We start from the raw sequence: 13,218 nt of genomic DNA, 5'->3' as shown, positions 1-13,218 counted from the left end.
AAACTTTCTTAGTAATTTTTTTCTTACTCAAAAATACATGTACATTATAGAAAATGCAGATGAGGATGAAGGCAACAGTCTCAAAATTCCAGCAGTATGAGATTATTATTGTTTTGATATATAGTCTTCTGATTTTCTTCTATGCATATAAATGCAATTATTTCTATAAGGTTGAGATTATATTGTCCATTATGTAGTACACTAAATTGTGTATTATGAACATATTTCTACCTCATTAGATCTTCTACAGTGTCATTTTGAAAAACATATACAGTTTGTACTGAGTGGTTACACCGTAACTTTTACAATCAATTCTCTATTGTCGGACATCCAGGTTGCTTTCAATTTTTCCCTATTTTATAAAGTACAGCTTTGATGAAAATTCTTGAGTTAAATGTAAGAACACAGACTTTCATGTCGTTTGATATTTAAGCATCCCATTTGAGACCTGCATCTGTGTCCCTTTCTGGCCACATATTTACCTTTAACCTTACCGAGTTACCCTTTATGAGTTTTAGTTTTTCCATTGGTGAAGGAGGACAACAGTACTAATAACCACCTCACAAAATGACTAGAAGCATTAAATTGAGTGACTCAGCGTAGATCCTCATTGTGTGTCAGGTCAAATGATATGCGTATTTTCAAGACATAGGATAAAATTGCTCTATTACCTTCTAGAAAGGCTGAGCTATTTATATCCTTGCCAGCAGTGTAAGACAGTACCCATTTCCTTAGGAACTTGATAGCATTGAGTATTAACATAAAAAAAAACTTTGCTAATTTGATTGGCAAAAAACATTTTCAGTGCTGTTTTAATTTGCATTTCTGATCATGTGGATTTTTAAATAGACGTGTACTTATGTGAGTCATGTGGTTCTACTGACTGAGGAAAGAGAATGCTGACAAGTGAACAAAAATACTCAAAATGAAGGATGGCAAAGAGGCATAAGATATGCAGCTGGAGGGGAGAGACCAGACTTGGGAGAATAACACTTCATACTCATATAAACTGTGCCTCCGGAGACCTGACTTTTATTTATAGGGAGCACTTTCCATGGGGTTGTCTGGAAATTTGAGGCACCCAAAGTCCAACCTTTAGAATCTAAGTCTCCGTTGGAGGACAGATGAGGGAGACGAACCTGTTCTCCCCAGCTGGTTTGCCACGTGGCTCCAGACCTGGCCCTGCTCCGTGTGTGGCAGAGACATCAGCTCCAACAGCCTGTTTCTGGTCCCCTCTGCCTTCCGTGGCCACAGTCATGGGGTGAAGGAGGAACAGGACAAGACGGCCATCAGCTTGATGATGCAATTGCTCTGGAAGCTGCGATGAGAGAGGGCAAGCCCACTTCTGCCAATTAAGGAGCAGTAAAACCCTGGGAGTTAGTCCTTGGCTCTTCTTCAATGCTTTAAAGATTCCAGCTCAGAGGAAAATAAGCAGGATAGGGAAAGAGGGCTGTACCCAGCCGTCAGGAATCGAGGTCGCCAGACTTCTAGGGTGTCACGCACACCCACACACAAACATTAATGAAAGGTACTTTCAATTTCACCACGTTCACCTACTGATTAGTTTATTGCCTGAGGTCTTTCGCAGTGCACTTGTTACTCTGACCTAGAACTAGAACTGCATTGATTCATTCAATCATGCTTGACGCTATGGATGCAGAGATACACAAAATATGGTCATGTCCTGAAGATGCTCTTTTTTAAAAACAGTTTTATTTATTTGAGAGAGAGAGAGCGCGCGGGGTGAGAGGGGGAAGAGTAGAGGGAGAGAATCTTCAAGCAGACTCCCCGCTGAGCTCAGAGCCCAACACGGGGCTGTATCTCAGGACCCATGAGATGATGACCTGAGCTGACACCAGGAGTCAGACACTTAACCAACTAAGCTACCCCTGAAGATGCTGTTAATAACCTGGGGGAAATCCTCATCTACTTGCAAATGTTTCCAGCTCAGTGCCTTAGGAAACTTGTAGGTACATTTTTAGAAATGTATCTAATTGTTAACAGGTGCCAAGGAGCTTCCGGTGGCTCCTCTCTCTTGAAGGACAATGTGAGTACAGGGCTAGGTGGAGAAGGGACGTTCTTGCTCTGAGAGCCGCAAACCAGCCTGTGACCTTCCTCTGCCATGTGTTGTCCGCTCCAAACACTTCCAGTGGTCAACTCTCAGACCCCAGGGTGCTGCTCTGTTACATGTTCCTCTGCCTTACTGGTGGACAGGCCCCAATATCCTCATAGCCAGCCTTTTTTCCGTCTCCTAGGACACTCCAGCCCTTCCTAAGCACCCACTTTTTGGCAGAAGAAGCCAATAAATGTCCTTTAAATGACAGATTCCCCTTCTTTGCTTTTCTTTATTGTTCTCAAGGAAAAATCTTGTGTTATCTTTCCCCTGACCAATTCCACAGGTCATTGACCTCATTTGTCACATTTGTTTGTCTTGCCATCTTCTCGTTCACCTCCGGTAGCCAGTTTATCCTTATGCCTTTCTGATTTTGCCTCCTCAAGTCTGCTCACCTCTGATCATCTTCAGCACTGTCACCTTCTGTCAGGCTACCATCATCGCTCCCCAGGACTCCTGAAACTTTGGTTTCCACATTTTTAGTCTTCTCTTCAGTTCATTCTCCCCACCAAGCCTGGGAGATCTTAAAATACTTAAACGTCTTCCCATTGCTTTTAGGAAAGTTACAAGTCTTTAACAGTAGTCCCTGTGCACATCTTTCACTTCACCTCACAGCCTGATTCCTTGGGCATCTCCACCCTGGCCACGGTCATCTTTCAGTTTCTTGAACCATCCCTGTGCCCTTCTGCCTCTGAGCCTCTGCACTTATACTTTTCTCAGTCTGGACCACTTTCCCCCATTCCCCATTGAAATCCTGTGAATCCTTCATCTCTCTGACCAGAGGTCACTTCTTCATAGAAGTTCTTCCTCACTTCCCTGACCAAGTCAAACCCCATTCATGTTCTTAGCTCTCTATGTAATTTGTCTGTCATGGGCTCTTTCACAATTCGTAAATGTGTATTTGTGTAATTATTTAACTTACGTCTGTAGTCAATTAGACTCTAAAATAGATGAAGGAAGAAACATGGTGTTCCCACTACTGTATTCCTAGCACACATTTGGTATATAGTAAATAATCAGTAAATTTTTTATTAAAATAAGAGTGAAGAAATAATTTAACAAGGACCAGTTTGTTTTCTCAAGAAACTCTAAGATTTTGCCTTAGAAATAGAACATACTCATCTATGTATGTAGGAATCTTCTTGGTTTTGTCACAATGGGGAACTTTGGGTAATAGGATCAAGGAGGCATTTATCTTTGGGGTCCCATGAATAGGGAGAATCACCTCAGAGTTTCTATTCTTTTGTGCCAATTTTGTACATTATCTTGATGATTTAGGATGGACATAGTATAGGGTAATACAGTACATGTGTTTGATTAAATTACTTCTCCTCCAATACCTCCGACTCTTGACCTACTCACCAGCCCTTGTCACAGATTGATGCAGGGACCCTTTCAGCACTACAGGGACATGCTCTTCTTGCTGCCCCAGTCATGTGATCATTAAAAAGGAGTTTCTGTCTTTGTCATTACTTTGATGGTTCTCAGGAGTACTGGTCAGGCAGTCCATAGAATGCTCCTCAATATGTGTTTGTCCGGTATTTTTTTTCTTTAATTGAAATATATTTAATATATAATATTCTGTAAGTTTAAGGTGTACAACATGTTGATTTAATACCTTTATATATTACAATATGATTGCCATTGTCGTTTTAGCTGGATAAAGGGTATAGAGGAACCTCCCTAATACTTTTGCAACTTTCTAACAAATATAAAATTATTATATTAAAATGTATGTTAAAATTAAAGGTTTCTTTTTTTTTCATTTGTAATAATTCTTTTCCCTATACATGGGTAAGAATTGAGCATATGTATGTGTAAGAACTGTGTATCATATTTTCTCCAAGTTCTCTGCCTGGAATATGAGCCTTTTCCCATCCATCTATCCTAAATTTTACTTAAATTTTTAGGTCCAGCTAAAGTTCCATAAGAATAATTTTCCCCTTTCTTGAGTAATTGCCATGTGCCAAACAATGTGCTGAGCTTATGCATGTGGTGGAATGGGTATTTTTTTCTCTATTTTTAAAATAAGTAAGTGAAAGAACCAAAGCGTAGACTCTGAATAACTCAATCAGTGTCATCTAGCTGACTCCAAAATCACACATTTAGCCTCTGTGTATGTAGGACTGTGCCCTTCTGCCTCCATTTATTCCCAGAAGCAGTTCCTGGCCAGTGTCAGTCTTACTTACCCTCTCTTCTTCTGAGTTGCTCTAGTTCCTTCTGGCTGACACTCGGCTCCAGACTTGATTATGCTCTATGCTAAGTTGTTGGGCTTCCACGTAGATTCCCCGTATCTCCCCACTTGTTCTTGTGCAGTAGAAAAGGGATGGCTACCATCTCTGTTCCTCCGTACGTTGGGCTAAGGTGGGTCTGCATCAGGCACCCTTCAGAGTTGGTTACCCCACACCATGGATGGAGCAGTGGAAAAAAATGGAGCAGGAGTTCATTGAGGGAACAGACTACATGAGGAGGAAGGCTGGGGGAACGTCCTGTAACACGCGGGGTGCCCAGTGAGTCAGTCAAGCCTTTGGAGGTATTACAGTAGTTTTGTTCATATTTGCACATGTCCCAAGCAGATGAATAATCATAAAAGGCAGTATTGCATCCATGGAAAAGGCAAGCAATAGGCTCCTTTGAAAACAAACAGTGTACATCTTATCTATGGGACGGCATTTGGCAAAATAGAAAAACATATGCCGTGGTGGTGAGTGTTAAAATAACAAACCATAGCCCAAACCAAGCATAACAAACCAAGCAGTTTGGTTTTTCTTAATTACAAGTTGTTATAGCTCTTTTCCTTTCTCGACTGGGAGCCTCTATCCTAATTGTCTCACAGACTTGCAGAGAGGAGACTCTTCAGCCTGTATTTACATCATTACCCGTGCACCATCATATTGTGTTGCTAACCAGTTTTCCCTGCATGTGCTTGCTGGGTTTGGTCTGGTTTTGTTTTTTTAATTGTATGTTCTGTTGCTTAACTACTTTTTCTTCATATTCAACCCAAATTCCCCCTACCTCTGCTTCTGGTCATGAAGCCCCCCCCCCCCCCTCAAATCCTTTAGGTCACAATAATCAGGCTAAGTTGCTTTTTGCTCTCAGGCATTTTGAATGAGACTCACTCCTCTGAGTCCATTTTCAGAAAAGCAGGTCATAGTCATAAAGAATAGACTTCCTGAATGGTGACTTTCTGGCTCATCATTCATCACTTCTTCATGAACAATAGGAACATAAATTTCATGTGACTCCAGGCAGGTATCAAGCAAGATCCTCTGTTGAGTCCTGTGAGGATATAGGCACTTTTATGGAACTGGGGGAAAAAAATAAGTTTTCTGTTTCTCAAACCTGAGATTTCTCCTTTCATTTTAAAATCTCAGTTGCTTCCATTTTTATCATGTCGGTAAATCCTGGGAGATGATTCTGAGGAGTTTATTTATATAGTTTGAGACAGAAGAGTGCTCCAGTGAGTAAGGGACATAAAGGGGTGTTCCCCCCGCCCCCCCAATCCAACAGTAGGCACGGTCTTGAATTTATTAAACCAGAGGTTATGGTACAGGAAGAGGTAATGAGCCATGTGGACCCTTTAGTTCTAAATTGCTTTTACCTAATTGTGACTCAGCTCCACAGGATGAAAAATCATTTGGCTACAGCCCATAATCAAGAGATATTCATACTACAAAAGAAAATCTCTAAAGAGTGACCCTGGACTTGACTGTAATTATTACCGCAAGGCGTTTGAAAGCTCTGGCAGAGATTTTGACTTAAAATTAGTTGAAGAGATGGAAAAATTCATCCTCTACCCTTCAAGGTCTTCCGCCTGGACTAAGAATTAAATTTACATGAGACAGATTAACAGGAATAAAAAACAAAGTTTTATGACGTGCATACGGAGGCCCAATAGTGAAACTGAGTCCTAAAGGAATGACCAAGGCAGACAGTTTTTATACATTTTAGACAAAGAGACAATAAATCTGTGAGGACTGATGAGACAAAGAAAAGTTAACATTGGGAGCTTCAACTGCTAAGGAATTCCAAACAGAATTTGGGCTGGGGTCATCAATTAGTAAAAAGTAACAAAGGTTTCTTATCCAGCATTCTGGGTTTTAAATTCCCTGTCTCTGGTGGTAAGGTTGATTCTTTACCTCCTGGTACAGGGAGGGTACCTTTCCCATGGGAGGTTTATGTGCGGCTTCCTGGGGGACAGAAGAGGGTCTGAGTGTCCTGCTTGCACTTGCTGTCTCTTGAGTAACTTGCATTTAAAATAATCAGTATGCCAAAGTGGCCCATTTGGGGGCAGCCTGCCCTTGCCCCTACACAGTCTGGTATTTTTTCTTGGTAGACTGGGCAACTGTCCTATGTCTTTGAGGACTACTGAACTTAGAATTAAGGTGGAAGACACTACCCTTGATTTGGCATGTGGGATTTCAGACAGGGCTGAGAGAGAGGAGCGTTCTGGAGGTCCCCCTTCTAGGTGGTAGCACAACTATTAGTAGATGAAGATCAACAGCCTAACTGTGCATGTCTCTGTCAGAAGTCTGGCCCCTAGGACTGAGCCACCAAGAGGAACACCCGCAAAACTGTCAGAACAGCTACTGAGTGAGCAAAGGAGTCTATCTGTGTTCCCTCTCTGGAGAAACCCTGGCTCAAAACACGGCCTTCCCAGTCACCTCCTTACACACAATAAAACAGCATTATCCAGTTCTTCAAGAATAAGCATAAAGCATGGGGCACCATAGACAAAATATGCCTATTTTATTGTACTTGAGAAGCCCATTGCAAGAAGAAATTCTGAATAGTTCAAATATGATCCAGGCCAAAACCTAAGGAGAAGGGGGGAAAGGAGCTATGCTAATTTTTTTTCCAAAGTCTAATTTGAAAATGTTGCCTTACTTTTCATCTGTGCTCAGCTTCATTCATTCATTGATTCATTCACTGATTCATTCATTCACTCATTCACCAGCCGGGAGCCAGGGCCTGGGCGGGGCCTGGGAGATAGAATGGTGAAGGAGGCATGAGATATTCACAGGTGAAAGAGCGACCGGCAGGAACAGCCTCGTTATTGAAACTGCTTGCTCCTGAAGATTTCTTTAAAATAATATCACTGCAGTTGCTGAAGTTTTCTGGATGTAGCTTGTTAACTGAATGAAAATGTTGTTGTTACTTTGGGGACTCAAGTTCAGTGGTGACACACCCCGAACAAGTGTCATGCCCAGCACTTGCCCCAATAGTTGGGGGGGTGCTCAATTGCGGGCAGCTGTTTTTTGGGGAAGAGCCTTGATAGAAATCTCTGCAGGCTTAGTTCCTGGCATCGATGGGGGTGGGGTGGGGCTGGTGGTCCGACCTACTTTTATGTCCACAGGAATCCTTAGGGAATTCACCACCGCCCTCTGTGACTGGTGCGTGGATAAAAGGAGTAGAAAACCAGTTGGCAAGGCTATGGGTGCTCTGTCAAACCAGGCAGCAGGGTATCTTGCAAGTCTCAGAGCTTCTCTCGCTGTGTAACGGATGCAAAGGACATTGACATTGACGAAACAAGGGGCCCGAAAAGGGTGTCTCTTTGACGGGTGTGTGACGGAGGTGGGGGCGGCTGCGTTGGATGATGGAAACCCGAGGCTTGGAGAGAACGAAGGGTAGATGTTTGTGATTATAACATCGTACCTTAAAATCAGCATTTCACTACTTAGTTTTCTTGGTGAAAATGATGTGACATGTTAGATCTATAAGAAGAGATGACCAGAAATGTGATAAAGCTAAGGAAATTGCATCAAATGACACTCCTGTGGCAAGTCCTCCCCAAAATGCCACGTTCTGTGTTTTTACAAAGCCCTCACCCAAACACATGGCCAAAGACAAGGTTTTTGTCAAAAGTTTCTGCTCTAAGTGAGAATGTGGGGTTGGACGAATATGTACAACGATATGATTCTCTCAGCCATAGTCTTTGGTTAGGATATTGAATTAAACTTCAACAGGCACCACTGTTTGTTTTAACGTGGTTGAGGAAGATGGAAAATCACAGCCATCTCTTCTTACAAAAGGTTTCTGGAAGGTTACTGGTAATGACTTCCTTTGTCTGAGAGAAAGCTTTGAAGGGAGTCTAGGGAAGTGTAATTGAAGGAGCTGTGTGAGCTCTATAAGGGAGTTCAATATTCCTTTCCTACAAACCCTCACTACATGAGTGCTCTGGGAACTATGTAATCTTTCCCTCTCTTCCCTTTAGGAGTCGGTCACAGATAGAGAAGAGATATTGGCACCTTCTGTGAGACAAGCTCTATATAGGTTTGCTATTTTGTAGGCATGTTCTGGGATGTGAAATGTTCTGGACCTCATTTTTTTTTTATTTTATTTTATTAAGATATGTTAGTCACCATGCATTACATCATTAGTTTTGGATGTAGTGTTCCATGATTCATTGTTTGCGTATAACAAACACCCAGTGCTCCATGCAGTATGCGCCCTCCTTAAATACCCGTCACCGGGCTAATCCATCCCCCCATCCCCCACCCCTCTAGAACCCTAAGTTTGTTACTCAGAGCCCATAGCTGGACCTCATTTTTTGCTCATCTCACAAATATACTTAAAAAATTCAGATGAGACTCCTAACTCATAGATGGTGACCTTTTTGAGCTCCTGTCTCAGGGCTCACACCCTGACAGAGTCACCCCAAACCTCACCGTTTACATGTACTCACAGATTCTGCTTTGATCACCTTCTCCAAGTGCAGGTGCACACAGCACTCCATGACCAGCCCAGCCCCGACTGCAGGAGTGAAAGTCCCCACCACCCATGCTGATGGCAGTGGGTGCCCTGGGGTGGCTTGACAGGGCTCTGGCACCTTCTACTTGGGAAATCCTCAACTCCTCCTTCCCAGCTGTGTGAAAATAGAAACTTAAGAGGCTGAGAGAGTTAACTTCATTCAGAGTTTTTCTTTCCTCTGAATCCTTTCTCTTGCCATGGCCTGAGTCTGTAGGACCGGCAAAAGCCACAGAGAACCATGAGCAGTCCCTGGGGAGCAAGTTGGAGGGCGCAGCTCCATCGTGAAAGGCCTTTGCCCTGTCAAAGGACCCGGGATCCTCTTCAGTTTAGAGGCCACATCAGCGGCTTTAGCATCTTTCCCCATGTCGGGCAAAATGAGGTGTGACAGCAGGGTAGGCTGTCTCATTTTCCCTCCATACCCAGGAGAGTGTTTGGTCCTTGCTACATACAAAGGAGATTAAGACCATCGGATTAAGAGCTTTCAAAATTTAAGAGCCTTGGAGATTATTTAGTCTAGTAGTTTTCAAATGCTCTTTAGCTATGAAACACTTTGTTTGGGGAAACCATTGTGGAAGCACATTCCTGGAAACAGAGAAAGACAGACATGTTCTGATTGAATCAGGAGTAGGGTAAATCCTGGACCCTGCCTATTTAGATCCCAACTCAGAGCCTTTAAGAGTTGCATGGCCCAATATGGCAGCCACTCACCACATGGAGCTATGTAAATTAAAATTAATTTAAAAAATTGAAAATTCAGTTTCTCAGTCACACTAGCCATATATCAAGCACTCAGTAGCCATTAGGGGTGAGTGACTACCAATTAAACAGCATGGGTAGAACATTTCCGTACATAGCAGAACATAGCAGAAAGTTCTATTGAACAAAAGTTCAATTGGACAGCAATGCTCTAGAATCAAGGATATCCCTAAGGGGGACTCTAGAACTTCTAAGACTCTGAGAAACCCAGGTAGAAAACCACTGTTAATCTAACACCTGAGCAAGAAGAGAAGTCCAAAGAGGTGGTGTGGTTTGCCAGCCACATGGCTGCTTATTAGAGAGCCAGAGTCTTACCTCACATCTCCTGCTCCAGTTCTTCCTTTTCCCAGAGTCTTACCCCCCTAGTCTCTGTTGCCTCTCCAGGGTTCATCAGGCCCTCTAAGCCTTTCTCAAACATCCCTACTATTGAAAGGCAGGGAACTCAGGTCCCAGGCATCTCTGAGGTTTAGAAAGGGATTTTAAATTTTATACATGTCCGATCAGCTTTAGGCATTTACATAGAGACATTTAAACTCACATCAGACCCAAGCAGATGTGGAGGGAAATACTGTCAATTAGCGAGAAGCTAATTAATCTTTCTTTGCCACATACACTCTGGCAACATCTAGAAAGTGCTGTTTTGCTCAGAGCTGTGGGATCCTTTGCTATGGAAACAATGCATGATTATAATGTTGATTTCTTGAATTTGTTCCAAAGCTGGAGGTGGAGGGCAGATTTTTGCCAGCAGTCACCCCTGCATTTAGAAAGGAAAGGAATTAGGAAATAGAAAGATCCTGTCATTAGTGAAGCAGGGCATTTTGGATTCCCTGCTTTTCATAGAATAAGCATAGTTTACATAGCATCTTCCAGTTCAGGTATTTCAAAGTGCTTTCCTAAACACTTCTTGTTATTTCTCAATCTAAGTGTTATTGTTAATTTTGCAACACAGAGGCTTGGATGAGGAAACTGTTACAGATGAGGCTTTTCAAGGGCAGAGGCATCCTGCACGACCTGAGAACAGGCTTTTTTGCAGGGGCTCAGAACTTAGTTGCCTGGTTCTTCCACGTGCTTGATAACTTCTTCCTTCCTGCCCAAATCCCACTTGTGGCTGCTACTCCGATATGTTTACTTACAGGGATATGTCCTTAAAAGGGCCAAGCCAGCAATGGCATCTCCATGTATCATCTAGCCAGCCAACAGTCTTGGTAGCCACCTAAGTGGCCCAAAGTTAGGGAAGGCGAACTTCATGTCAGGCACAGTGCTGGGCATAAAGGCAGTTATGTAAATGAAGAGAACAGTTGCTAGTCATGGAGACGGACTTCTGAATTCGTATTTACAACATGGCGTGGTGTTTGTGATAGAAGCATTTGCGAAGAGTGTTGGGAACTGTAAGGAAGCCTCCTCCCTATGTAGCTCCCATCACTACAGTGAAATTGTTCCAATATCATGCCACTAATCTTCTGTATGTGTTACTTCCTTGGCTTCTTTGCCTGTCTAGATAATTTTCATTCATCCATCAAAGTTCAGTTGAGGTCGCCTTTATCTGTGAATCCTCTTTGACCACACTACCTTCCCGAATGGTAGGCAGAGTTGGGTGCATTATCCTCACTGTCCTTAGGGTGGCCCATAAATTTCTCTATTCAGTATACACATTGTTTTGTAATTATTTGTTTGTGTTTCTATTACCCCTTTAGAATATGAGCTTAACCCCTCCGAGACCCAGTTTCTTCATCTATAAAATGGAAGTGTAAGGAGAGTACAGAAGTTTTCAAATGAATGGTAACTAATATTACTATATGAATGAATGGAAGGATGGATGAATGATGTGGAGGATGTAATATTAAGTTGGCTCATGAAAAATTAAAAGAAATTGTCAGGTGGAGATGATATCTTAATTTTAGTAATATTCTCCCTAAAGTTTGCAGTATATCTAAAACTGGGAACTAGTTTGTTGAAAGTTCAGTATTAACATCACCAGCATACCTTTTTTTCATTTATTTATTCATTTGTTTAAAAAGTATTGTTGGCCAGGATGGAACTAGGATTGGACTGTTTGTGGGAATGCAAACCGATGCAGCCACTCTGGAGAACAGTATGGAGATTCCTCAAAAAGTTAAAAATAGAGCTACCCTAGGACCCAACAATTGCACTGCCAGGTATTTACCCAAAGGATACAAAAACACTAATTCAAAGGGATACATGCACCCCTATGTTTATAATGTTTATAGCAGCATTATTTACAATAGCCAAATTATGGAAGCAGGCCAAGTGTCCATCAATAGATGAATGGATAAAGAAGAGCTGGTGTACATACACACACACACAGACACACGCACAGGAATATTGCTCAGCCATCAAAATGAATAAAATCCTGCTATTTGCAATGACATGGGTGGAGGTAGAGGGTATAATGCTAAGCAAAATAAGTCAGTCAGAGAAAGACAAATACCATATAGTTTCACTCACATGTGGAATTTAAGAAACAAAACAAATAAGCAAAGAAAAAAAAAAGAGAGAGAGAGAGAGAGAAACCAAGAAACAGACTCTTACTCTTAACTATAGAGAACAAACTGAAGGTTACCAGAGGGGAGGTGGGGGGGAGAATGGGTTAAATAGGTGATGGGGATTAAGGAGTGCTTTTGTCATGGTGATCACTGACTGAGTGATATATGGAATTGTTGATTCACTATATAGTATACCTGAAACTAATATAACACTGTATGTTAACTATATTGGAATTAAAATAAAATTTTAAAAAATTAAAAAAAATAAAATAAAAAGTATCATACACATATAGATGGGATTTGGGGGAATTTTTGGCAGAGGAAGGACACAGAACAGAACCCTCTTTGGAAGAATTTAAGGTTAAAGATACATGAAATGGCTAATCCTGCTGATGTATAACTAGTGAATGCAAAAATGAAAATAATATACAAAGATACATAAAGGACATGTATGATGAAAGCAACAGGTGTTCAGAGGGTGCAGATTTTGTTCTGATTTTGGATTGAGGAAATTTTCATGAAAGAGGTGTCTTGACTGGGCCTTTTAAGATAGGTACCATTTGGAAGGGGTGGTTGGTTTTCCAGCACTAGTAGACCAGGAGCATGGACAGGGTGGACTCAAGAGCACAAGACCTGGAGCATGGATAGCGTAGACGCAGGAGATAGCAGGTAACCCATCCACCTAGAGCAGAGGTCTTACACTGAGGAATTGTAAGAACCAAGATTCATCCATTTATACAGCAGACTCTTACTGAATTCCTGTTATGTGCCAGACACTCTTCTAGGCATGGGAAGTATAATAATAAACAAGATGGAGTCCTGATTACAAGGAATTTGTGTTCTAGGGGGCAAGATAGGCAATTAAAACATAGAAACATGAATATATGATAATGTCAGGAAGTGGTGAGTGCCATGAAGAAAAATAAAGTAGGAAAAGGGGAAAGATAGAAATTTCTGGGCTGCTCTAATAAGAACCCCTCTTTGGGGGGACAATATCAACAAAGTCTTCCCTGATGATGTAGCATTTAAAAGCAGACCTGGATGGAGTGATGGAAAAAGCCACACAAATATCTGGGTAAAGTCATTCCAAGTGGA

At 41.9% G+C, this 13,218-nt stretch overlaps 1 protein-coding gene across 1 annotated transcript in view; it reads left to right on the top strand.

The window, feature by feature from the left end:
* The window catches only part of LOC113920445, a 129,812-nt gene extending 118,466 nt beyond the window's left edge, over positions 1–11,346 (top strand). Inside the window, exon 6 of the mRNA XM_027590689.2 lies at positions 11,314–11,346. The gene's annotated coding sequence lies outside the window, so the exon portion shown is untranslated. The remainder of the gene's footprint in view (positions 1–11,313) is intronic.
* Positions 11,347–13,218: the final 1,872 nt, after the last annotated feature.

Source organism: Zalophus californianus, chromosome 3 (genome assembly GCF_009762305.2).
Source record: "Zalophus californianus isolate mZalCal1 chromosome 3, mZalCal1.pri.v2, whole genome shotgun sequence".
In the NCBI taxonomy this organism is placed as follows: Eukaryota; Metazoa; Chordata; class Mammalia; order Carnivora; family Otariidae; genus Zalophus; species Zalophus californianus.
This window is presented reverse-complemented; position numbering and strand designations above follow the sequence as displayed.